The 27,696-nt window shown below is 45.7% G+C and overlaps 1 protein-coding gene across 2 annotated transcripts in view; it reads left to right on the top strand.

Annotated features, from left to right (window-relative positions):
* LOC138497215 (uncharacterized) overlaps positions 1 to 27,696 on the top strand; it is a 1,137,079-nt gene that overhangs the window by 712,542 nt on the left and 396,841 nt on the right. The window lies entirely within an intron of this gene.

The following is a 27,696-nucleotide window of genomic DNA, read 5'->3' as shown; positions in this document are numbered from 1 at the left end:
GTTATTAGCAGCCAAAATAGGGAAGCAGACTAAACAAAACAGAATAGACTTCCTAAGGGACAAGACAGGTAGAGGCACATTTTTAGAGGAGGGTAAATGCTGCATCATAAAAGAATACTTCACGGAACTCGCCACCCCGCACACAGGGAATCCGGCCCTCATTGAGGAGTTCATAGACAAAGCAGAGCTCCCACAATTACCCCGATCTCTGAAGGAATTCCTGGAAGCTCCAATAACCGGGGAAGAAATAGAAGCAGTCATCAAATCTCTCCCCAACGGGAAAGCCCCGGGTCCAGATGGGTTTACGAACAAGTTCTATAAAACCTTCATGAAGGAACTCACACCACATCTGACCACCTTGTTTAATAACCTATGGGATCTGGGGTCAGTCACCACATCCATGGCCGAATCATTTACCACCCTAATACTAAAACCAGGAAAAGACCCAGCTGACTGCACCTCCTATCGGCCCATAGCTTTGCTTAACACGGACGGTAAAATCTTCAGTAAAATCATAGCTTGCCGCCTGGGAGAAGTATTACCTAAATTAATAGATCGAGACCAGACGGGCTTTATCCAGGGTAGATCGGCTCATGACAATATCAGAAGAGCTATCGACCTGATAGCCCTTGCTCCCTCCATACCAGGCCCTCTCTCCCTTCTGTCTCTAGACGCCCATCGGGCCTTTGACAGCATGTCATGGAATTACCTACACTCCGTCCTGAGGGGGTTTGGGTTTAGCCCGCATTTCTCCAAGCTGATACTATCCAACTTCCAGATCCCCACCACCCAGGTACGGGTCAACTCCCTGTGGACGACGCGGATACCTCTCGGCAGAGGGACTAGGCAGGGCTGCCCCCTATCCCCGCTGGTATTCGCGCTCGCAATGGAACCGCTAGCCCAACATATCCGCCTACACCCCGAAATTCAAGGGTTCAAGCTGAAAGATCAGACGCACAAAGTGGCCTTATACGCGGACGATGTGCTCTGTTTCCTGCGAGAGGCCCAGACCTCAGTCCCCCCACTCATGGCCCTGTTGGACAAATTTGCACAGACCTCGGGCTTCTCAATAAATGCGGCCAAATCGAAGGGGCTGAACCTGTCCGAAACCCCGGAGGTGTTAAACGCCATACAGAACAAATTCTCCCTCAGCTGGGAGACCGCCAAAATAACATACCTGGGAGTGTTTTTGACCGCGAGATACTCTGACCTGGTGAAGGCCAATATCCCCCCACTATTTAAAAAGGCAAAGGAATCATTAGTAAAATGGGGTCCCCAGGAAATTTCCTGGTTAGGGCGAATGTCAGCTGTCAAAATGACCCTACTACCCCGCCTTCTCTACACATTTCAGGCGCTTCCAGTCTATATCCCAGAGCGAGACCTGCACGATCTTCAGAAAGCCACATCACATTTCATTTGGCAGGGTAAAACACCTAGAATCCAGCGCAAGATTCTCATTAGAAGTAGACAGCTTGGCGGACTAGGACTCCCGTCTATGGCTAGATACTATCGAGCATCTCAGATAGCCCCTATCCTGACATGGGCGCTCCAAGAGGACCCCCCTAAATGGCAAGATATAGAACAGACACTTACTACGACCCCCCTATCTCATCTCCCTTTCCTGCCGCGGGACGCCCGAGCTTCCCAAGCTCCACTCCTCCCAACCACATGCGCCTCACTCAGATGCTGGGACAGACAGCTCACTCTAAGAGGACTGACCCCGGGTCTTGGCCCTATGACTCCGATTACACAAAACCCTATCTTTACCCCGGGGCTTCAACCTAGATCCTATCATGCATGGTCGGGAAACAAAGTCTTGAGATTGCAGGAGACATACTCAGACGGGGTCCCCTTAACATTCATACAGTGCAAGGAGAAATTTAACCTCCCAGAATCCGAAAGGTTCAGATACATTCAGCTTAGGCACTGGATCACCAACCCACTAGTTAGGAAAGCCGCCAATAGACCCCCCCATAGGCCTCGAGCTAACTGCGACTAAAGGTCAACGTGCCCACAATGTAGCCACATGCTATCGCCTCACTGAAATAGTCCCAGAGGAGGAGGAACTTCCTTACATGGTATCATGGGGGAACGAACTGGAGAAAGAGATCCCTCCTGAGGCATGGCAGCGAATCTGGGCCAGAGCACATAAGTCCTCCAGATGCACGACAGTGAGGGAATGCGCACTCAAAATATGCTACAGATGGTACTTTACTCCGCAGAGACTACATGCTATGAATACGGAATACCCCAAGACTTGTTGGCACGGGTGCGGGGCAAAAGGGGACCTAGGTCACATGTGGTGGCACTGTCCGACCATCCAATCCTTTTGGCTGGAGATTCGCTCCAAAATCAAAGACATCTGCGGATCCCTCCTCCCTATGGACCCAATGGTGATGGTCCTGGGAGACTCCCCCGAGGACGGATCATACCCGCAGTCTGGCCCTAGAGCGCAGCTCATTACCCAACTCTTGATGGCAGCTCGCCTTACGCGTGCGCGCTTTTGGAAAGAGCCGGAGGGCCCCTGTATTGCACAATGGTGGGTCAAAGTCTGGGAAATCTTGGGAATGGAGAAATTAACAGCCACATTAATGAATCGTACGGACAAATTCCGACAAATCTGGGGCCCATTTCTAGACCATATAGAAGACAAGGAACATATGTTCTTTCAACCAAAACTAATCAAATGTTTCCTCCAGCCCTGAGAATCCTACTAAAAACAAGGCACATAATTGACCCAGCATCAGAACGAGAGATTGCCGGTACTAAGAACAATAACGGGACTTCAGAGGGAGCAGGCTGAAAAGAATGTGGTGGGCCCCCTCCTCCTTTCCTTTTTTTTTTTTGTTTTTCTTTCTTTCCCTTCCCTCCCTTCTTTCCTTCTTTAATATACATTTGCAGCAATACACCCCTGAGAGTAATTACGATGTAACAATAACAATGTTCAAAATGAATTATCAACCCACTGTTAAATTATTAGCCTCAGTGACACTCGCTGAGCTCCAGGCAGAAGAATAACAATATGATGTAACATTGAACTGCACTCAAATATTCTTGCCTTTGTTTATACTGTTAAAAGATTACATTGTGAACTGATGTTTCAATAAAAAAGATTTTGACAAAAAAAAAATCTTTGCCCATTCCTCATCCGTTATTGCCCCATGCGATTTTAACCCAGTATCACTCAAATGTGTGCCTCCCTATCCTATTTGAAGTCATCAGGACCTTGTATTTACTTGACAGAAAACCTCTCTGCGTAGTTGAGGAATCTAGTACTTTCTGAAACGGGGTCAAGGCCCTAGCCAAGGAAGCGCTCCATCAGTGATTTGTGAAAGTGCCCTTAATTTGGAAATAATCTAAAATAGAGATTGCATCCTCCGCCAGAACTTCAGATTCCCTTAGAGTCCAGAAACACACCATCCCATAACAGCTGACCTGCCCTTTCTAAGCCTCTATCATAGTTGGGAGAACCACAACTCTTGATGGGCAGGTCAAACAGCAGGCCCTACATCGAGGACACAGGAGAAGGCCATGAAGACAAAGTCCTATTCGCACCATTGTTTTTCCAAGTATCCCAGAGCATCCTCAGTGTGGGATGATCTCTAAGGGTTGTAGTTTGCTTTCGCCAGTCCACCAAGATCCTTTGTCAAGAAAACTCCCAGGTATTGTATATACTGCTTTTCCACCCTCATACCAATGAACTTAGATCAAGAGTCCAAGTTGGACCTGCCATCCCTTATGAGCATTATGCATGACTTATCCACATTCATACTTAATCCTGAGAAGCGAGCAAAACTTGAAAGTTGAGCCAACAATTCCGGGAGCGAGGAACGCACATTGGTGTGATAGCCCAAGATGTCATCGGCAAAGAGGGACAGATTGAATTCAACCTCTCCATACCGGATGCCTGTTATCAGATGGTTTTTCCTAATTGATAAGGCCAGAGGCTCCATGGTGAGACCCCTGTCTTGTCCCTCTTGATAACCCGAAGGACTCTGTTGGAGCACAGGGCCTCCACCCATCTCAGGAAATTAACCCTAAACCCAATTTTCCCCAAGACCTTCATCATAAATGGTCAACCTACTTTATTGAAGGCTTTCTCTGAATCTATTGCAATCAAGCATGCTTTAATATCTGTAGCCTGACTGTGGTACATCAGATTCAGTGTCCTCCTAATATTATCGGATCCTTGCCTCTCGTGATTAAAGCCCATCTGGTCCCTGTGAAATAGGGACAGAAGCAGGCCCTCCAGCCTACAGCCCAAGACTTTAGCTAGGATCTTAACATCATTATTCAGCTGGGAGATTGGGCGGTAGGATGAACAACTCGTCGGGTCGCTCCCTTCTTTATGGATGGCCACTATGATTTCTGCCATCATTGTGTTCGACAGCACGTCTGCCATTATTGTTGCATTAAAGTGTCTCACCAGGTAAGGGAGCGGATCTGTACGTTTTATAGAATTTCATAGAGAATGCATCGCTACCCGGCACAGTGTCCAATTTCATCCTTTTAAGGGTCTGTATGGCTTCCAACTTGGTGATAGGGGAGTCAAGGATTTCAGCCATCTCCTGTGAGATACCCGGGAGCAGAAGCTCGTTGAGGAATGAGGTGATCTGCTCATCATCCTCCTTGTATTCAGACACGTACAACCCTTCGTAAAACTCCCTCCCAATACTAGTGGTGTTCTCCACCATGGATCCCTCCTCCGATTCGATATCACCGATTGCTTTCCTTTTCTTCTCCTCCCTTAGGCTCCATGCCAAGATTTTATCAACTTTATCCCCTTTATCGTGATATTTCTGTTTCAGGAATAACAATTTCTTCTGCATGTCCTGGACGAGAATGGCATTTAGCTTCACCTTATAGAGTCGAAGCTTGCCGGCCTTTATCGGAGTAAGGTAATTACCCTTAGGCCCATCCGGTTGTACCTCTTTTATTTACCTCCTGAAGTAAACTCTTGTTCCTGTCTTGCTTTCTGTTTCTGTGACCCCATTCTTATGAGAACGCCTCGCATTGTTGCCTTAAATTCCTCCCAACGAATCTTCAGTTTAACTCCATTGTCATTGTGCGTAAAGTACTCTTGAATATCTGTGAGGAGAGCCTGAGCTAGTTCCCTATGCATAAGCAGGAAATCATTGCCCATCCACCATCCTGAGGGTCGCTGGGTCAGTATGGACATCCTTATCAGGTCATGGTTTGACCACAGGATCGGGAGCACCTGGTATTCCTTAACCTGAGCCATTAATCACTATCCACCAGAATTAAGTCTATCCTGGAATACCAGTTATATACAGACATAAAGTATGTAAATGGCCTATCCCCCCCATCAAACACTATTAAAGAGACCACCAGACCCAGATCCTGATTCACCATCCTAAAACGTGCTGTGTCGAACGTTTGCTTCCCCTCAGAGCCTCTTTGTATCCCTCACTGGATCAAGCAGCATGTTGAAATCCCCTCCTGCTACTAGCCGTCCGTTAGGAAAGATTTCATAATTGTATGCAATTTTCCCTCCATGTGTCAACCCCCAAACTTTTTGCTGCTGTTTTAACACCATTGACTGACTTTGCCAGAGAAGCACAGCCCTCAGCTGCACTCCTCTGGGCTTTCGCTCACTTTTTATGGGGAAACTGACATGCCCTTAAGACAGTCAGTACTCGGAGACTTTGTTTCGCTTAGTCCTTTCCTCATGTTGCAGCTTTTGTGCAACATGTAACAAGTGTGCAATGTAACTTACCTTACAGCACACTTGGGTCTCTAGTCATTTCAAAAGGCTCTAGAAACTCTCGCTGGACTTTTTATAAACTGTGCAGATGTATCAGGGACAGGACTCGTGGCAGCTATCGTTTTCATATATTTTTAACCGTTTCTTGCCTGTTAACCGCGTTTACCGCGTTTGGCACGAATACGTGGCCTGGCTCCAAAATGGCCATGCCACGAGGTTCTTTTTCCTGTCCTTTGGCCATCTTGCCCCTTCACCTTCCCCAGGTCGAGTCGACCCGGGTCAGTCTGTATTTGGTCGGGCACTTTCCTGCAAAACCCAATGCTTTCGCGGGGTTCTGCATGCCTTGTGTGTGTGCCTCCAGGATGTGAGCTGGGATGTCTGTTCCCAATACACATCCTGGGTGCCAGAGAGTCTGGAGTGTCCTGAATGCCTGGGACCACCGTGGTCCATGATTGGTCCACGTATGGAGTGATTGTTTGTGAGCAGATCTCCCATTGGGTCCTCTCCGTTTTGGCGCGAAGGGAACTTTGGATAAGAGGAGGCTGAAAACACTGCTACCATGTCGAGCTCCTGAGTTCACATCGAACAAGGGCTAAGGAGCCAAGTATCCTGCAACAAGAAGCAGAGTCAAGGAACCGCAGGTGACCCGCTGGAAGGTTTGGCACCCTGAGCCAACTGACGTCCCGTGGGACCCCTCTGCCTCTGATCGTCCTAGAAGGTCTGCGAAGACGCTTCGACCCATTGGAATAGTGGGATCAACTATTCTCGGCACCTTCATCAAACCCTGCAAGTAAGCCTCTTCGGAAGTGTCCCTGGGCCAACCAGTGGGCTGACCAGCTAACACTGGACCTTTGCTCTGTTGCCTCTGCTGTTTCGAAGAGGCCCTCGAAACTTGGTATACTGCTAGCTCTGTGACCACGGCACCCTCACACTGAATTTCGTACACTTGGCGTTCCCAGGTCTGAAGTGAGACGAGTGCGCCCGGACCGCAGTAAACGCGGTTGCCGTGTTGCCCTGCTGAGGCAACGACCTGTGCAAGTTCGCTGCATTTGTGACCCCCTTGACCCTGAAGCCTGCTGCAGTGGACCTGGGCTGATTCTTCCCCCCTGAGCGGAGAAATCGCCACTGTCCCGTTTGGGAATCCTCGCTGCAACTCGGGAACTACACGGTGTCGAGACTTCCTGTTTGTCGCATTCGAACCTGCCAGCGACGTGGACTGTACTGGCGAAGTTTAGGTCTGCCTGTGTCTGGGACCGGTGAGTAGTCCTTGCCCCAACCGGTGGCCCCTAGCGCAGGAGCCCATTTTTATGCACGAGTGGCCCCTGAGGGCCCCTTTCCTTTCCACAGCTATTGCAAAATAGCGAATCCATCCCGCACTCTCAAACTGCCTCTGCCCTCAAGTGGAGGTCCTGCTTGAATAGTGGGAACTTATTCTTCATCACCTCATCCACCTTCCTGAACTGCTAGAAACCCTTGAAGAGACCCTATTTTGTCCATTGGCACAAGCGCATGCATGTACTATTGAGCATAAGGCTCCTCTCTTCGTAGGGCTTGGACTGCCTCTTAGTTAGGTGTATTCTTGATGTGGAACTGGGTCTAAAGATTACTTGCACTGCCTGTTTTCCGTCCCATCTAGGTGGTCTACATATTTCGTGCTTTTAACCCCTAAGACCCCATTGGACTTGAATATATATTGTGTTGCTTATGATGTGTTGGTTTAATCTAGTGTTACTGTGATTCTTTGCTATGGTCTGTTACAAAGGCCTTGTAATAAATGTGTCTATATTTTTAAAATAACACCTGTCTGGAGTAATTTGTAAGTGTCCTTGCTTTGTGTGCTCATTGAGGTCCTTCAGTCACCCTCACTTCTCCTGAGACTTAGTCTTGACCGCCTGCCATAGCTACCCTGATTGGTCTGGCTTGTCCAGAGGTTACCCTGTTCCAAGAAACTAGGTTGGCCTTCTGAACCTCTGCCCCTCCAGGTCAGAGTTCAGAAATCCTTCTTAACACCGTCCTTCCATGAACAGGACTAATTTATCCTTCACAACCTTCCAAAACTCAATTTGTCCTGAGTTGGGGAAGCAGACTTAACCCACCGTGAACTTACTACCATTATATATTACTCCCATGCAGTGAAGTGGAGTTTAGTATAAGCATTGCAGAGAGTGGGGGAGAGGCAGAAGCCTTGCAGGACGCCCAGTGAGACTGTTATAGGATCAGCTGCTTCTTCGCCGATAGCTACTCTGGAGGTGCGATCTGACAAAAAAGATTTGATACAGGAGGTTGCTTCCTTTGAGACGTGAACGTTTTAAGCTGTGCCCAAATTGCATTGTGTAATCCCCATACTGCATTGATATCAGGGCCTCTGTGCCCAAATTGCATTGTGTGATCTCCAAACTGCATTGATAGGCTTCTCTCACACTATACAGGTGTCTCAAACTTAGCAGGGCCTCTGTGCCCAAATTGCATTGTCTGTTCGCCGAACTGCATTGATAGCAGGGCCTCTGTGCCCAAGTTGCATTGTGTGATCTCCAAACTGCATTGATAGGCCTCTCTCCCACTATAGAGTTGTCTCAAACTTAGCAGGGCCTCTGTGCCCAAATTGCACTGGCGATCTCCAAACTGCAGCGATAGGCCTCTCTCCCACTATACAGGTGTCTCAAACCTAGCTGGGCCTCTGTGCCCAAATTGCACTGTCTGATCTCCAAACCGCATTGATAGGCCTCTCTCCTACTATACAATTGTCTCAAACTTAGCAGGGCCTCTATGCCCAAATTCCATTGTGTGATCTCCAAACTGCAGTGATAGGACTCTATCCCACCATACAGGTGTCTCAAACTTAGCAGGGCCTCTGTGCCCAAATTGCACTGTCTGATCTCCAAACTGCATTGATAGGCCTCTCTCCCACTATACAGGTGTCTCAAACCTAGCTCGGCCTCTGTGCCCAAACTGCACTGTCTGATCTCCAAATCGCATTGATAGGCCTCTCTCCCACTATACAGATATCTCAAATTTAGTTCACTCTCAAATCTAGCTCACTCGCAAATTTAGCTAACTCTCAAGTGAGACAGAAGCCACCAGTGAATTACGGCGGTGGGTCACTCTGACTAGGGCCCCTCGCATCACAAGGCGAAAGTCCAAGCTGCGCCCGTCCAAGCCACCCTCCAACCAGCAGATACCCTTCCCAACCCACACAGCCTGCTCACCACAGTGAACTGCACTCAGGGAGACAGACAGTAAAGAGAGCCACCGATAACACCCAACTTAATAACCCTTACCACCCCCCTTCCCCTAGGACAGCGACTGCACGAGACACCAACTTCAGCTGGAACACCACCTACAGACGGAGCCCAAACTAGTAGCGGACACCTCCTCACCCGTCACTACACCACAAGACCACAAGACAACAAAACCAGAGCAGGACCAACTATGAAGGGGCCCCTGAGGGACCATCGCTTGTGGAAACAAGGCACAATCACCACACACAAACTGATACGCCAGATACGAGGTTGTAGTCCCAAAATCTAGGGTTTATTGCAAAGCAAATAGTTTCAGTTGGCCAACTGGTCTCACGGCCCGCAACGTGTGTGCTACCAGACCTCAGGGGACGCAAGAACCCAGAAGAACATACAACAGTTACATATATACAAAACAAGCATCTTGTAATCAGTAGTGACACATTCTATACCGCACCTAATGCATTCCCTTTGAACCAGGAGCGATGATTGACAATAGTGACGAGTATGGCACCTTCTAACATCTATTTAGCAACAGTTTGCAATTTCTGCAAGCCCGCAGACACAATACTTTGTTTTAAGAACACAGCGTTTCGGTTTCTACAGGCAAGCTGTGCGTAGGGAAAGACACATTCCAGGCCTTGCTATCTCTTTGTTTCTATTCGTGTACCGAGGGGTCAACTTGCTCTCCAAGGCTCTACTGGGCCCAGGAGAGGGGGGCCGCGAAGAAGAGCAAAAGAGAGCATAATTGAAGTAATTTTAATGTTCACTCTAGCATTTCTTCTGTGCTTACCCAGAGTAGTGGGCACCTGTTCTGATTAAAATGCCTCACTGTTCATCCTTCAAGGATATACGCGGGAGGGACCGGGCATTTCTGTCTGACCTAATGGGTTATATTTCAACATGCCACTCGCGGCCTTGCATTGCGCACAAGTGAAGCAGAATGATATTTTAGCAAAGCAGTTTTACATGAGGCAAAAAGGCATCGTTAGAGAAAACAGGGAGAAGACAAAATGGCGATTTTAGTCACTTTAAAATGGCCGCACCTTTGTCAAGCTTAAACTACATTTTTCTAATACTAAACACATGAGGCGGTTGGTCTTCGGCCAACAAGATATCGATCGAGGGGGTGTCTATTTTTTTTCTGGACTGACAAATCCCTCCTTTTGGCCGTATTCCAAACGCCTCATCCATACATTGCATCTTCCTCTGATGAAGTATCTGAGTCACATTCTCGCACACTTCTGGTCTCCTCTTCATTGCCATCAATATCAATTGACATTAATTCTTTTACTGTCTTTGATTCCTCATTACCGTGAGTGTTTGTTTTAGTAGTGTTTTTTCTTTCTACCATTTGTACACATCCTTCACTTATCTCTGTGCATACTATAGGTAGACAATGTATGCAACAACATGTCATGAATATTCCTAGTATCGCTACTAAGATTGCAAATAGTTTCCATCCCCAGGATCGTAACACTTCCCAGAACCAGGAACTTATGTTCTTTTCCCAACCTCCTTCAGGGGAATGAAGATCAGAGCTCAAAACATGCAATTTTCTTATCGCTTCGAAAATCGTGGGGGAGGAGGCACTTACAAATACGCAACACGCCGATCCCACAATTTTGCAAACACCACCGCGATCAACCAGAAATATATCTAGCACCAGTCTATTTTGAAGTGACATTAATCTAATTCCTTTTTCCTCAAGGGTCACATTATATAATATGTCGGTTGTTCCGTTTATTGTTTCCTCTAATATTCTGGACAGTCGTCTTATATTATAAGAGTTTATTGCTTGGCCCCAAAATGGTATGAATGATTTTACTATGTCCTCTGCAATCAAACCTCCTTCAAACCTCCTTCATCATTTCGTCGAGGTCGGGACCTGGCCAACTTGGCTATGTCTGCTGTTCTTGAAAGGAACACCCTAGGGAATAGAAAGCCTAAATAACAAGTACCTCCCCAGTTCCTAGGTAGCCAGGGATATGCTTTTTCTCCACATATAAAGTACACAGGATCTCCTACATAAATTGGCTCTACTTCTTTCTCCAGGAATGCTATGTTCATGCGTCTAGTGAATGTCCCCACCTGGAAAGAGCCCTTCTTTCTCAAACAAAAGGTGACAGAACGTGGATTATAATTTACTGTATAGGAAGGGGGCTCCGCATCCTTATTTCCTTCTGGGTTCATATGAAACGTGATCACAGATGATTTATAGGGTACTGACAATCTGTCCTGTGGCATTATCGCTGGTGTGATTAATTGTGTTTTATGGAATATGGAGCAACCTACTGGGTTCATAATCACTTCTTCAAATTCATTCATATTTGTCCTGTCCAACTGACCAGTTTCAATTTCGTTCCATTTCCCATAATACAATGCGCTCAAAGAGGCGTAACATGCCGAGCTTAATGGCAAAGGCTGCACATACCACCCAATCCCTTTACCACCATGCTGTGGCAAGTGGGCACAAACCCAGCAATTGTTTTTTCTTAATATTGAGTGTGTCATGTTCATTATTAGCATTAATGTGTTATTCCCATACCCTTCCCTATGTCTCTTTTCCATTGGGGATAGGGTATAGGAAATCACATGAGCTGGGCTTTCCGTTTCTTCCAAGTACCATAATACTGATACTGTCAATATTGGGGCCAGTATACTCATTATACACATTATTATTGTTAAGCTCAGCATACAATTTTTCCGACCATTCCCTTTTTGTAACCTTCTATGCGCTACGTTTAACTCATTATCAGCATTGGTGCAGGAGGATGTAAAAACTGGTTCTGGCATTCTTCTCTCTTGGCCCTTCTTCTTCAGCAATGTTCATTGTGAATGTCTCTCGTCGTTACACTCGTTGGAACGTCAGCAAGTTCTATAATGTCTACAATCCTTTTCTGCCAGTTCTTATCAGCCTGGAGTGCTTATCTCTCGGGCAAGAGCATCTCCGTGCGTCTGCACATTGCTCTAACTTGCCAGAGCAGTTGCCTTTGTACCGTCCGCTCGGGTTCAGGACACATGGATTTTTTTGTTGGCACCGAGGAGTCTCGCTGTTGGGCTGTCCGATTTGCCCAACCCTCACGCGACTCTCCTCTAGGCCTCCGGTTCCCACTTCATCCGAGAATAGGAAACAGAGGCAACAAAAAGATCAACAGGAATGCAGATTTGATCACTTCTCCTTCCTAGGCCCCAAATTGTATCGCTTTGCTCCTGGTATTGTGTGATCGATAAATAGTGCGGATGCACTTCCGGACTCAAGCTCGGAGTCTGCCTGTACCACTTTGACAGATGATGGCGGGCGCCCACGTGATGATGCAATTTTCGTTTCAGGCTGTGGTATGGCAAGAGATGGTGGGCGCCAAAGCGGTATACGTTTCGTGTCAGCCAGCAGTAATGCAGATTCTGCTGGACAACGTTGGGGCACTCTTTGCCTTTCCTCTTTTACAGCAATCTCTTCAGGCTTTATTTCAAAATCAGGCAGTTTTTGTGGCAGAGAACTGGCAACTGTCTTTTGTTTCTGTAACCGCTGCTTCTTTCTGGTCACCTCAATCAGTCAAGTTTGCAGATGTTGACGGGACCTTTTTGGCGTGGGTTGCATGTATCCACACCTTGCGCCCATCCACTCGAATGGCCGTCTGCGTTGTCAGAAGTATCAGATAGGGACCACGCCATCTGGGTGCTAACGATGTTTTTTTCTCAAAATGTTTAATTAGCACCCAGTCTCCTGGCTCTAGTGCTGTCCCGGGCCAGTGTATCTGATCGGCAATGCCTCCTGCACCTGCTGATGAATCAAATGCAATTTCTGGATTAACAGGTTGCAATAGATGCTGAGCACAGGATATTCCATATCCCTCAGCCTTCTCGGCTGAGGGGCATTCCAAACATTCACTGGTCTCCCCATGACTATTTCTTATGGGGAGAGCCCAGTTCTTGCCTGTACAGATGTTCGCATGCACAGTAGCGCTAATGGTAACGCATCTATCCAGTTTAGCTTGTTTCCTGCGCATATCTTGCTAATCTTAGATTTCAAGATTCCGTTGTGGCGTTCAATAAGACCAGCCGACATCGGATGTCTCGAACAATGGAATTGATTATCGATCTGGAGACCTGCGCAAATCTGTAGTATTAGCGCACCCACAAAATGAGGACCATTGTCCGACCATATAACACAGGGTAAGCCAAACCGAGAGAAGTACTCTTTTAACATTACTTTCGCCGTTCTCATGGCAGTTCAGTCTTTTAAGGGATACGCTTCCACCCACTTGTTAAATGCACATATGACCACCAGTACATACTTCAAGTTTTGGCATATCTCCATCTCTATGAAATCAAAATGGATTACCTCAAATGGCATAGAAGGAGGGCCAAACATGCCTGTTGGAGTCACTGTTCCCTTCCCCACATTGTGTTGCAGACATGTGATGCAGTTCTGGACCAACCTCTCTGCATTTTTCTTTGTGTGCATTCTCCCATACTGTGACTAGATGCTGGACAATTTTTTTGGCACAGATATGAGTGGGGCTGTGGGCCATCCTGACCATTGCATTTACATAGGAATTGGGCAGCATCCAGTTTCTACTCTTCTTGTCCACCCAACAACCCTCTAGATCTAACTCTGCAGAGCTCGAAGCCCACCCTCTAATTTCATCAGCAGTAGCTTCTGCCTGCATCTCTTTGACAGTCGCTATTCCATTTTCTATCATGCAGGGCACTTCTTCCGACTGTACTGTTAACATTCTGGTATTCAAGTCAGTGGCAGTTTGCTTCACAATCCTGTCTGCAAATGCGTTTCCCTCTCCCACTTTGCATGTTACTTTTTTATGCGCCTCGCATTTCACTATCACCAGGTGCTTTGGACACGTAAGTGCAGACAATAATCGTACAATCAAAGGGCCATGTTGTATTCTAGCCCCATGTGATGTTAGGAAACCTCTCTCAGCCCATAGTCGGCCAAAGTTAAGAACCACGCCAAAGGCGTACTGACTGTCAGTATATATATTCACACTCAAGTTCTCTGAAATCTCACAAGCTCTGGTCAAGGCAATTATCTCTGCTGCTTGTGCAGAGTTGTAGGGGATTCTTTTACTCTCCACAATACTTTTCAATGTGGTGGTAGCGTAAGCGGCAGTTGATGTGCCATCAGGTAATTTAAAACAAGAGCCGTCACAAAACAGCTCTCCATCTGGCTCTTTTTGTGGGGTATCTGTTAAATCAATTCTCCCCTTTGTTTCTTCCTCAGTAACCATTAAACAATCATGGGGAGGTGTTTAATTTACATCAAGTTCCTCCGTGGGCAGTGGCATTAATTCAGCAGGATTCAAAGCGCTACACCTCATAATTTGGATGTGTGGTGCGAACAGGATAATTTCATATCTAGTCAATCTAGCAGAGGTGAGGTGTTGCGTCTGCGTTCTATTGAGTAGAACGTCTACGGCATGTGGCACCATCAAAATTAAAGTGTGCCCCAGTACCATTCCTTTCGTTTGTTTCACTGACGCAGCGGCCACTGCAACAGCTCGCAAACATCGTGGTAGTACGTGCGCTACAGGGTCCAGCGCGGAAGAAAAATAGCCGCATGGTCTATTTCTTCCACCTTGTTCCTGTGTCAAAACAGCCAACGCACAGCCTTCGCTCTCATGCACAAACAATCTAAAAACTTTTTCGTAATTTGGTGTGCCCAAAACTGGAGCAGAACACAACGCAGTCTTGAGTACCTCAAATGCTCTCTGACATTCTTCATTCCACTGCAAAGGCATCACCACATCCTTCTTTGTCAGTTCCACCATCGGCTTCACAACTAATGCAAAAGTGGCAATCCACTGCCGGCAATAGGAAGCCATGCCTATTGTAGCTCTCACTCCTTTCTGTGTTTTTGGAATAGGCATACCAGAAATGCTTTCTATTCTCTCTGGCGTCAGTCTTCTCCCTTCTTTCGAAAGTAGGTAATTCAAATAAGTCACCTCCTTTCAAGAATATTGAAACTTTTTATAACTTGCTTTGTGGCCATGCGCTGCCAAATGTGTTAACAACAAAACAGTACTTTCTTTACAAATCTCCTCTGTATCTGCAGCGATCAACAAATCATCTATATATTGCAACAATACACAACCTGTTGGTAACTCTAGCATATCTAGCTGTTCTTTCAATGCTCTACTATAAATACTTGGACTTTCTGTGTAGCCTTGTGGGATACGCGTGAAAATTAATGATTGTCCTCCTAACGTGAAGGTGAACAGATATCTGCTCTCCTTGTGTAATGGAATAGTGAAAAAAGCATTCTTCAAATCAATAACACTAAAATATTCTGCAGATGCAGGAATCATTGTCAAAATCGTGGTGACATCTGGGACCAATGGAAATTGAGGATCTACTACCTTGTTTAGTGCGCGCAGATCAATTATGGAACAGTACGGTACCTCATTACCGCCTTTCTTATACACCGGAAGAATGGGGCTGTTACATATACTACCTGTAATCTCTTCAATCACTCCCAACTTTACCAAATCAGACACAATGCTCTTCAATCCTTTTTCTCCTTCTGCTGAGATTTTGTACTGCGGAATGCGTGGTAACGTTACTCCTTCTTTTAATAAAATGTTCTTTGGCTCATCTTCAAACATCCCACATCATTATCATTTGTTGCCCATACACAAGTTGGCACTTCACTTAATTCCCCTGGCAAAGGTTTAGACAAAAATTCAGATACTGGTACATCCTGCGGAGAAATGGTCAAAAATACTCCATCCGGCGTACAGTGGATAACTGCACTCAGCGTTTTCAATAAATTCAATCCCAATAGATTCTCCACACAATTTTCTGTTAAACGGAATGGACAGTACTCAGTGAACGGGCCTAACATTAGTGCTACTGGTTGGGACACTGGGTTAATCACTGGGGTACCTGTGAACCCTACTGAAATATTTCTTTGCCCTGACAGCGGTATTTCTGGAACCAAGTGATGGTTTATCGAACACTTTTGTGCCCCCGTATCCACGAGGAATCTGTGCTCACTATCCCCGACTTTCATTTCTACATAGGGTCCTTTCTGATTCACGGGAATAGACACCGGTTCCAACCCATGTCTTGGGCTGTCCTATTGGGGAAATAACACATCATCCGATGTGTAATCGCTGCTGTTATTATAATATGCATTCGCATGAGTATCAAAAATGTTCCCGCCCCTCCCTCTATTTCCATTTTGCATATTCTGCTGTCCCTGATTCTGAGGAGGGGTTTGATTTTGGGTTTGGACACCGTTCCCTTGACTATTTTGGTGTTGCTGCATATTATTTCTGTTATGCCCATTTGCTCCTGGATGCCCTCTGTGCTGTCTTCTCTGACCGTACCCATTTGTATTTTGCAGGTGTGGACATTGCGCTTGCCAGTGACCCTCTTCTCTACAATACGCGCATTGATTCAATCCCAGGGGCTCTCCGTGCATGTTCGAATTACCTCTGCCCTGGGCGTTTCCTCTGCCTCGATTGTGATTGTGTCCCGCTACCTGTTGGAGTAGCACCCTTGTCTTTAAGTTCGTTCTATCCTTCGCCTCTTTTTCTTTCTCAGCATTTACTCTACTCTCATAATAGAGCCATATGCAATACTTCACTCAACGTTTTTACTTGCCATGCACTCTCCGATGTCATTATTAAGTTTTGTACGGGGAGTATCAACCCTCTTACATATTTATCAACAAATAACCTTTTTCCCGCCTCTGTACTTACATCATGGCCACTAAAGTCTGTAAATACTTCCTCGAATCTATTAAAATAATCCGTGGCCAGTTAATCCTTGCCCTGAAAACATGCCGTCAATTTGTCCCATTGAATTCTTTTCTCAAACAATTTCTTTCAATTTTTGTATTATTCGTGCTGGTAATGCCACCATATTCTGCCCTGGTTTCCCTCCCACTTCTTTATTCCTATCTTCCAGTACTAAATCCGCCCATGAGGCGCCATAGGCCGTTGCATCATCCACTTTTCTTATTTGCTTCCATATATCCGCTGGCAGTATTACTGGGAATATTAGATCTATATCACCCATAGTGAGTACGGATGACTGTAAACAGGACTCTACTTCTTTATAGAATCCTGCAGGATTCTTTCTTATACCCGGAATCGTCTGCTTTATGTTGTTGACTTCTTGCCTGGAAAAGGGAACGTGTACATATTGGGCGGTATAATGGGCTGGCGTTACCTGTGCCGCTGCTGTGTCTGTTGCAGGAATCTCTACTTTTGGCACAAAGGTAGGAGGGACTTCTCTCATGGGAAATACCGCGCTCACTGTTCCTCCCCCTCTCTCATTTGTAACAATATTCCCAAATCAAGTGATAGGGCTGTCTCTCCTGTTCCGCGTTCAAATGCCCTCTTATATACTGCTATTATTTCAGGGGGGCTGGCTTTATTTTCATTTATAGCTTAATTTATCAAATGTTCAGCCATTATTTGCAATGCTTTTCTTTTCATGGGCAAGGTATATTCATCAAATATCTCGTGTATCTCCATTGTAGGAATACTAGGATCTGAAATCCATTTCAACGCCTCTCGCATACACACTCTTAGTCGGTCGCCTGTCTGTCTTGACGACGGCAGATATTGCAGTTGTATATATGGCTCTACCGCTTCAGTTCTACCTCTCCTTATATCCCTACTCCTATACCCATGTGTGGCAAACATTTCAGTTTGTTCATCGTCAAGTTCACCTTTCAGTTCAAAAAGCCAATCTACATGTTCCCTCATCTCTTCATCCTTCCCTCTACAACGGGCCAAAGCATTCAAATCTAACAATCGTTGTGGTGGTAACTTCCCAAGTATCTGTTTCCATCTTGCCACCAAATATTCACCCATGCATTCCAACAATACCTGTCTTTCATTGCTTCTCCTGAAGTCAAATATCGAGGCCATCTCTGCCGTCTCATCATTCCCATCTATATACAATTGGGCCTGTTCTCGCAACTCCTGCTTTCTTTCCTTACTAATCGCGCTACGAGTCACTCTCGCACATCCACTCTGCCCGTGTGTGCAGTCTGTGGCTGTGCTAGGGTCTGAACAGATGGGAGGGACTGAGCAACAGGAGGGGGTTGAGTAACAGCTACTGACGCAGCCTCCTGAGTGTCTTGCCTTGGGCCTTGCTTTATGTCAGTCAATATTTTTTCTATCAATTCGCCTGATGAATGCAATTCTCGTTGTGGATATATTCTTTCTATACTCAACTGATCGCGTCTATTTGATTTTCTCAAGCTATTACTCCACTCCTCCTCCTCTTTCTCTTCCTTTCTTTCAGATTTCGATTTATGCCTGCGCGCATGTTTTTCTCTACTTTTAAAACAGAGCATTGCTTCCCTCCTTCAATCCCTAAGGATATCAAATGCCACAAGGCGTGTTTTCTTCTTCATTAACACCTTCTCCAAATTATCTATCCTCGCTATCTCGAAACTCCATGTTCCGGCCACTGAAAATCTTCCTGCTTTCTGGTTTGTCTATGCCAAATCTCACAAAACATTATCGCTCCCACACCATACTTCACATACATCTCATACGCAGGCGTTCCCACCGGTGGCGCGACCTAGCCAGTTTCCAAAGATTGTCCGCCGCAGCGGAAAAACCCTGCTAGGGTGGACAATACCCCAGGCATGTTTTAACCTTACCCTCGGCTAATCAAACTTACACTGGGTGTTTTATTTTGCAAAATCAACTCTCGATCAATATCAGGATTACTTAGGAATCGGGGCACGACTCACCTGATTAATCAATTTGTCTTTTCAAGACACAATTCGTCCGTATACTGACGCAACCAATGACGTTGTGTCTGCGTATCTTGGCTCACTCTGCCTCGTTTCGGGACCCTCGCCTCCTTGTTCTCTGGCCGGGCATGTCAATCAGGGATCAGATGTGTGCAGATCTGCAGAAAGGAGTCTCATCGCTTACGCAGGGGCGCCCCAAACACCTCTTGATCCCGGCTCGATCGCCCCGTCCTCGCCGTTCTTTCCCCTTCCTTATTTCTCAACGTACACGATGGAACAAGTGGGGGAGAGTCCCTATTAGGGCACCATCTTGAAGGGGCCCCTGAGGGACCCTCGCTTGTGGAAACAAGGCACAATCACCACACACAAACTGATATGCCAGACACGAGGTTGTAGTCCCAAAATCTAGGGTTTATTGCAAAGCAAATAGTTTCAGTTGGCCAACTGGTCTCACGCCCCGCAACGTGTGTGCTATCAGACCTCAGGGGACGCAAGAACCCAGAAGAACATACAACAGTTACATATATACAAAACAAGCATCTTGTAATCAGTAGTGACACATTCTATACCGTCCCTAATGCATTCCCTTTGAACCAGGAACGATGATTGACAATAGTGACGAGTATGACACCTTCTTACATCTATTTAGCAACAGTTTGCAATTTCTGCAAGCCCGCAGACACAATTCTTTGTTTTAAGAACACAGTGCTTTGGTTTCTACAGGCAAGCTGTGCGTAGGGAGAGACACATTCCAGGCCTTGCTATCTCTTTGTTTCTATTCGTGTACCGAAGGGTCAACTTGCTCTCCAAGGCTCTACCGGGCCCAGGAGAGGGGGAGCCGCAAAGAAGAGCAAAGGAGAGCTTAATTGAAGTCATTTTAATGTTCGCTCTAGCATTTCTTCAGTGCTTACCCAGACTAGTGGACACCTGTTGTTCTGATTAAAATGCCTCACTGTTCATCCTTCAAGGATATACGCGGGAGGGACCGGGCATTTCTGTCTGACTTACTGGGTTATATTTCAACATGCCACTCGCGGCCTTGCATTTCGCACAAGTGAAGCAGAATGATATTTCAGCAAAGCAGTTTTACACGAGGCAAAAAGGCATCGTTAGAGAAATCAGGGAGAAGACAAAATGGCGATTTTAGTCACTTTAAAATGGCCGCACCTTTGTCAAGCTTTAGCTACATTTTTCGAATACTAAACACATGAGGTGGTTGGTCTTTGGCCAACAAAATATCGATCGAGGGGGTGTCTATTTTTTTTCTGGACTGACAACTAGACGTCACTAAAAAAAGACTAAACAACTCTCAATCTTACAATGCCGCGCAAACAACACATCCCAAGGAAAAGACGAAGAGATGAAAGAACAAACACTACCGAACAGCAACTTAGAACAACCACCATAGACTGGACCCCCACAGACAAACACAAACCGAAGCAACTCTGAAAGAAGAGAAAAATCCCTCTACCTAACTCCATACCTGTAACTCTCACCTGACTCCCACGGAGGCGCTGGCCTGGTTCGCGCTGCTGTGACCTCTTCTAAGGTGATGGGCAGGGTTCGGAAGACGGACTGGACCGGGCCCCCAAATCTGGCTTGTCTGGCTCTCAGAAGTATCCTTCTGTAGGCGAAAATAGGGGATTAACTGTCTGCGGGGTAATGCAATCAGCCTCCCACTTTCCCCTCTCACCCTCCTCGAAACCCTTCTGTGATTCCTCGTAGCGTCTCACCTTAGGGTCAGGAAGCACAAGCTCTCCATCCTGCTTCTGATGCAGGGGCGCGTTGGTATCCAGTTACTTCACTGGATTTTCGGATTGGTGAGAACCAAACTTGCTTGGCTTCCAGGTAAGTTTTTTGATAAGAGGTTCCCCTTGTGTCCATGCATTAATGTACTAATGCTAGTGTCTTTTTCCCCCATAGGGGCCGGGGTACGGAATGCCGGGGAACAGGCACCGACCCGAGATGAGAGGTGAAATCCTTGTAGAAATCAGGTAAGTCTTTAATGAGCGTTTTTTGGTAATGTCTTTTCATTCGCTCTTTAACGTTGATGTCTCTTTTTCCCCTTAGGGGCCGGGGTCCGGAAATGCCAGGATGCGGCGCGGACCCGAAATGAAGAGGGAATGAATCAACAGGTAAGTCTTAACATGGAGATTTAGCTTTCATTATTCCCTTCTCTCTCTCACCTTTTGTTCTGGTCTTTTCTCCCTAGGCGCTGGGGCGTGACTGCGAATCCGGATGATCGCTGCTGAACATGGAGGCGCCCTGTAAAGGTGAGTGGAATGCGGCGCTGCAGCGATCGACGCGATGAGCTTTTAAATAAAAGTCTTCCTTTTCAGGATTGTCGGCGAGATGTCTCCGGGATGCGGATTTAGCAGGTAAGGACTTTTCCTTCTTCTGTTCTCTTCTTCTCTTCCTTTGCAGGTGATCCAGGATGCTGGCAGGCGTGGCAGAAGTCGGACACGGTGAGCGTCCAGCTGCTAGATGCAGAACAACGCGAAGCACCTGTGGCTGTTCGGGTGGGGTTTAAATAGCCTTGGAAGAAGTTCCAGGTATGTATCCTTCCCCCAATCAGGTATGTATCCTTCCCCGACCACGCCCGGATGGTAAATTAGTCCCACAGGTAAAGTAGTTCCTTTCAGGCCTCAAGGAGGCCGGGATCCTGCAGCATGGTCTGCTTCAGGTAAGTGCACCCAAGCACTTCCATAATGAGCCTGGCGCCTATGGCGCCAGGACTGATGTCTTTTATGAGCCTGGCACCATAGGCGCCAGGACACTGTCCAAAGGTCCCCTATATGGGGTTGCTGGGTCCTTCCTTGGAGACTGGATGTCCGCTTTCGGGGACGCAGGGCTTGAACCAGCTCCCTGGGAGCGGGCATCATGACAATACCTCGCAGACAACTGGCCACCACGGCAATCCAACCCAACATTAGAAGCAGCAACATCAAACAACCTAACATAAGCATGTAGAAGAAGGATGAACAACACAAACAACAAACAGACGACCGACGCAATAACCCCCTACATCACCAAAACAAGAGGAACTTCCGATCAACAACCACAACTCCCGGAAGACGAACCTGATGAAAACACAAAAAACCCTAGACAAAACCTAGAAGAACTCTTCGAAGACGCTGACACCCCGAATCCCACAGCCCAACAAGTGACCGACCAGGAAGGAAACCTCAACACCGAGCAGAAGACGACCTCGACAAAGCCCAAACCAAACATCTCCAAACTTCACTGCAATCTAATAAACGCAAGATCCATGTTAAAACACTCAACAGAGATCTTTGACCTACTCAACGACAATGGCATTGACATACTGTTCATCACAGAAACATGGCTGGACGACAACTACAAAATCACATTCCAAAGCTGCCTTCCGACCGACTTCAAATGCCTACAAATAAACAGAAAAAACAAAAAAGGAGAAGGCATCGCTATAGCATTCAAAGAACACCTGAAAATAAAAACTGACAAACCACTCAACATCCTCAACTGCGAAACCATGGTAAAATACCTAACAGCGAGCCCATAAACCAACATCACATTCATCCTGGTATACAGACCACCGACATATGATGCAACATTCGTCGATAACTTAATAGAAGCCATCACCAACTTAGCCATCAACCACGAACACCTAATCATCCTGGGGGACTTCAACATCTGGTTTGAAAACAGCCACGCCAACTCCCAAAACTCACTAATTGAACAACTTAATACCATGAAACTACGACAACTAGTCAACGGAGCAACGCACTCGGCAGGGCACACCCTAGACGCAATTTTCGCCAAAGAAAAACTCATCACCACGGCACCTCCATTACAAATACTGTGGAGCGACCATCTCATCATCCCATTCATGATCACTCTGCCTACCCAAGCCTACATCCAACATCCAAAACTCACAACCACCACCAAAAGAAACTGGAAACACGTCAAAGAAAGCACCCTATTCGATCAACTGGAATCAACGAAACCCTCAACTACAGAACTGGAGCTAGCTGACCTAGGCGGGAAAGCAGAGATACTGCACAAATAGATCGCAGATACAATAGACAAGCTCGCCCCAGAAAAAACGTTCACCCCATCAAAAAAAAGAGCAATGGCAAAATGGTTCAACCCACTATTAAACGCCATGAAAAAGGAAAACAAAAAGATGGAATTGGAATGGAGGAAAGAATACAACCCAGGGAAAAAAACACTGTACCAGAAACAAATCTGCGCATACAAGAAGGAAATTCAAAAGGCAAAGAGAAGACATTACGATGACAGAATCAACAATGCCACCAACACACAAAAAGAAATGTTTAGCATCATTGAAGAAATGAGAAACCCACCAGGCTGCGATAACACCCCAACCCCATCAGAAAAACTATGCAACGACCTGGTGGACCACTTAAAAAAAAAATCAATGACACCCGACAGACCATACAAAAGCGACCAACCGACCACAACATACAACCCAACGAACCTAACACGGAACCACAGCACAATCTCCAAAGCTTTCCTAAAATATCAGCAGAGGCATTCGCAATGCTGGTAAAACGAAGCAAGAAAGTGGGATCATCCTTAGACCCATGTCCCCCAGACATCTACAAATCAATCCTCGCGCAAGGATCGCCAGCAGAACACTACAGAAACCTTCTAAATCTATCGCTATCAACAGGGACTGTACCGAAGATCTTCAAATCAGCATACATCAAGCCACTCTTGAAAAACACAAGTGGTGACATAGATGACCTTTCCAACTACAGGCCGATCTCTAACATCCCCTACCCAGCAAAACTTACGTATATAAACTAACCCAAAAACACCACCTGCTGGACCAAGCTCAAATCGGTTTCAGACCAGCAAGACCATGGAGGAATGGAAACAGCACACTATCCACCTGGGACGACCTCAAAACTAACACAGACTCAAACACTACCTCAGCCCTTATTCTGCTCGACCTCTCCACAGCCTTTGACACAGTTAGCCACGACACCCTGACCAAAGGACTAGGACTAGAAGACATAGGCATAACAGACACAGCACTACGCTGGACCAAATAATTCCTAGCAGACAGAACAGAAACCGTATGGATCAAACCTTTCAAATCCACTCCACGAGTTAACGACTGTGGAGTGCCACAAGGATTCTCACTATCTCCACTATATTTCAACATCCATCAGACTCCGGTCATCAGAATCTTCAAAAAATACAACATTACATGTTACAACTACGCAGACGACTCAGATCATCTACAAAATCAAAGACACTGATGCCGACCATTCAACCCATAATCGACTGTCTAAAAGAAGTCTTAAACTGGATGGATGCCAACAACCTGAAAATCAACCCAGGAAAGACGGAAATCATGATCGTATCCAAAGACCAAGAGAACAAAACCACCATCCCATGGTCTACGGAAATGGGAAAAACACCAACACCATCGAAGGTAGTAAAAAATCTGGGAGTCCTAATGGACAACACCCTAACCCTGGAACCACAAATAAATGCAACAGTGAAGAAATGCTTTTTTCTCCTCCACACGGCAAGAAGAATTCTACCTTTCCTCTCCTTCACGCACAAAACACTCACTATCGTCGCCCTAATCATGTCAAAAAACGACTATGCAAACAGTCTCTACCTTGGAATACCAGAATACCTCCTGAAGAAACTGCAACGGATCCAAAATGCAGTAGCAAGAATACTCCTCAAACTATCCAGAAGAGACCACATCACTCCAGCCCTAAAAACACTACACTGGCTCCCAGTAAAACAACGCATCACCTTCAAAACAATGTGCATAACGCACAGGGCAATCAGCGGACAAGGAGCAGAATTCCTACAAAAGAAAATCAGTCTACAAACCAATGAGACCCCTCCGATCAAGCAACGAAATCAGCCTGGAACCCAAACCATACCTTAAGAAAAAACTTGGAGGCACCTCCTTCTACTACTTAGCCGCAAAAACCTGGAACAACATCCCAAAACAAATAAGAAACACTGAAGATCACCTAAAATTCAGGAAATCACTAAAAACCTGGCTCTTCAACACCACAGACTAAATCTGGAAATCAAAAACTGGAAAAAGACAGGTATGGCGCATAGTTGGAGGACTGGTAGGAGCTGGTTGTTCATAACATTACCATACATCATGTAACGGGCCGTGCGTAAAGATGTACAAGGCCGCATACATGTCTCAAGTTGCTGATCACAAACAAGCTTGGGATAGAAAACATTCACCAAGATGAAGAACAAGAGCGCAAACACGCATGGGAAGGCTGCGTGAGATACAAATGAGTAAAAAAAAAACTCAGTGTCAGCACAAGTGAGACGATGGTGCTGTGCGATATGAGCAGCCCCCAAGGACCGGTAAACAGCTCCATATACATATCAATTGAGAGACTCAGTCATACCTTTTTCCCGACATCGAAAATCACTGTTTCCGTCAGAGCCGCTCATCACAGGAAAAAAATCTGCTTGACCATGTACCCTAGAGATCATCCAAGTTCACATCCCTTTGTCCATCACAGTCAATGTCTGTGTGGCTCTTTCAAAATGGGCAATAACTTTCAAGTAGGGGGTAAACAGTGAAATGGTGTGGTGCTGCCACCTGCAATGCAACGTCGATGTGTTTCTGTCAGCGGCATGAGCAGTGCATTTCACAAAGAAGGCACACCATTTCTTTCACCGTCATTTGTGGCTCGTTCATCAGTGCCCCAGGCTTGAGATTTGATTTGTCGGGGCTTTTCAATTCATAAAGATGCTTCCTAATAATCCGAGAAACACAGGAGGTTACTGTGACATTTATACAACCTGCACATTCTATGACTTCCTTTTCTCTATCTTTTGCAATATGAGGGTAAATGTATTATTAGATCTTGTGGGATTTTGGTATAATTTTTGAAAAATGCTCATAAGAATGACATGTAATACAACTGAACATTTACCTTGGTGTTAGTGTATGTTGATAATGTATTGCGGGGCGCCTTTTCTCTGGGTCTTGTGTGTCACTGTTTGTGCACTAGTTTCGGGAGCACCCTTGTAGTAATACATATTGTGGTTGCTGGGGTTAGTGCAAGTAGTGTATGGCACTGTTATGGCTAAGCGGTTTGGTGGTGTGTGTTTACTTTTCTCATGTGATCTAGCAATCACGTGCTGATGTGTGTTCTGTGATAAGGTTGTCTATGTGCTTTTGTGTAGGGCTAATGTGGAGTACTACTGTCTTTCCCTTTCTCTTCTATTCAATCGTTTGCGCACTGTAGTCACTGTGCCACTAAGCACGGACGAGACATTGTTTTATATATATCTTGATTTGGTCATAGGTCGCTTGTTTTGAGTGGCTGCTGATGGATAAATGTTTGTTTGAGTGGTGAGTTTGTCTGAGACTATATACATAGTAGCGCCAGCATTTTTGGAGTGATGGGTCTTTTGGGGTTTTGTTGAGGCTTTCTCAGGTTCCTGTTTGGGGGGGAATATTACCCGTTGTTCACGACTTGTACTTGTTGCACTGTCTAGATGGATAGTTTATACCTTTTAAATTTGGGCACAGCTTTCTGGAGGGTGGTCATGAATGGGTCTAGTTTTGTATATATTGTAACTCATATTGGGCCCAATCGCTGTTGGGCTCTTTTTTGTTCAATTTACTTGTATCTTTGTGTCTTTTGTTTTGTTTGTCTGTTTAGCAAGGTGTGTGTTGTTTTTTGCTCTGACTCGATTATCCATTGTCAATTGCTTATTGTTCATCATTTAGATGTAATGCACTTTATTGAGGTCATGTGAATGGTGATTCTGCTGATTTTTGCTTTAGAGGGAACTAAAGTATAGGCTAATTGACTATTGGTACTTGGAATGTTAAAGGTATGAGGTGTCCTTCTAAAAGGAAATAAATTCTATCCAGATTATGGTGGGAAAAGATTGATGTGGTTCTATTTCAAGAGACACACCTTGAGGATGGCACTGAGAACCTCCTTACTAATTCTAGATATACGAAGGTGTGGTTGAATGGTTATTCTACTAATTCACGAGGAGTTGGAATTTTGGTTAGAAGGGGGTTGGGTGTAAGTGTTGATAAGATAGTTATGGACGATGCAGGTCGGGTCATTTTAGTTGATTTGAAATTTGAAGATAGGCTGTTTACAATCGGCTCAGTTTATGGCCCATGTGCAGTGGGGGGTCTCTTTTTTGATACTGTAACTAAACTTCTGGCTGACATGAGGGGAGAAGTAATCATTTTAGGTGGGGATTTCAATTGTGTTATGGACTTCAAATTGGATAGATCTTCGGCGTGCTCCTTTACTGGCCACAGATCTAGTAGAGAATTTTGTGATTTTGTGGATACCTTTGATTTGATTGACTCTTGGAGAGTCTTGCATCCGAAGACAGTAGAGTATTAATTTTACTCTCCGGTTCATGATTCCTTTTCAAGGATTGACTATTTACTTATATCAGATCATATGGCTGAGACGATAATCGAAGGTAGAATGTGTGAGCGGCATCTTTCGGATCATTCTCTAGTTTTGGTTAGATTGTGTCTTGCTCCGCACTCTCCAGATTCTGCTAGGTGGAGGCTAAAACCATTTGTTCTGAAAGAGGAAAAAGCATTACAATCGCTTTCTGGTTTTGTGTCAGACTATTTTGCTGTAAATAAGGGTTTGGCTGATAGTTTAATAGTTTGGGATGCGTTTAAGGCCTCAGCTAGGTGTGAATTGATTACTTGGACATCTAGAGTGAGGAAGGAAGGGGAGGCAAAAATGAGAGATCTTGAGCTGGATCTGGGTAAATCACAATCGGCTTATGCTCGTACTGGATCAGTGAGGGATCGTTTAAAGATGGAAAGGTTGTATGAGCAGTTGCTTCTGGAGTCTGAGATTCAAGCAGACAATGGGACTTTTTATTCTAAACAACGCTTCTGGGAGAGAGGGGATTCTGGGGGTAAATTGCTTGCAAATAGGTTGAAGTGTTTGTGCGAGAGGTCTTTTGTCCAGAAAATAAAAGAT

The sequence above is a fragment of the Ambystoma mexicanum genome, chromosome 5q (genome assembly GCF_040938575.1).
Source record: "Ambystoma mexicanum isolate Mex_15411 chromosome 5q, UKY_AmexF1_1, whole genome shotgun sequence".
NCBI lineage: Eukaryota > Metazoa > Chordata > Amphibia > Caudata > Ambystomatidae > Ambystoma > Ambystoma mexicanum.
This window is presented reverse-complemented; position numbering and strand designations above follow the sequence as displayed.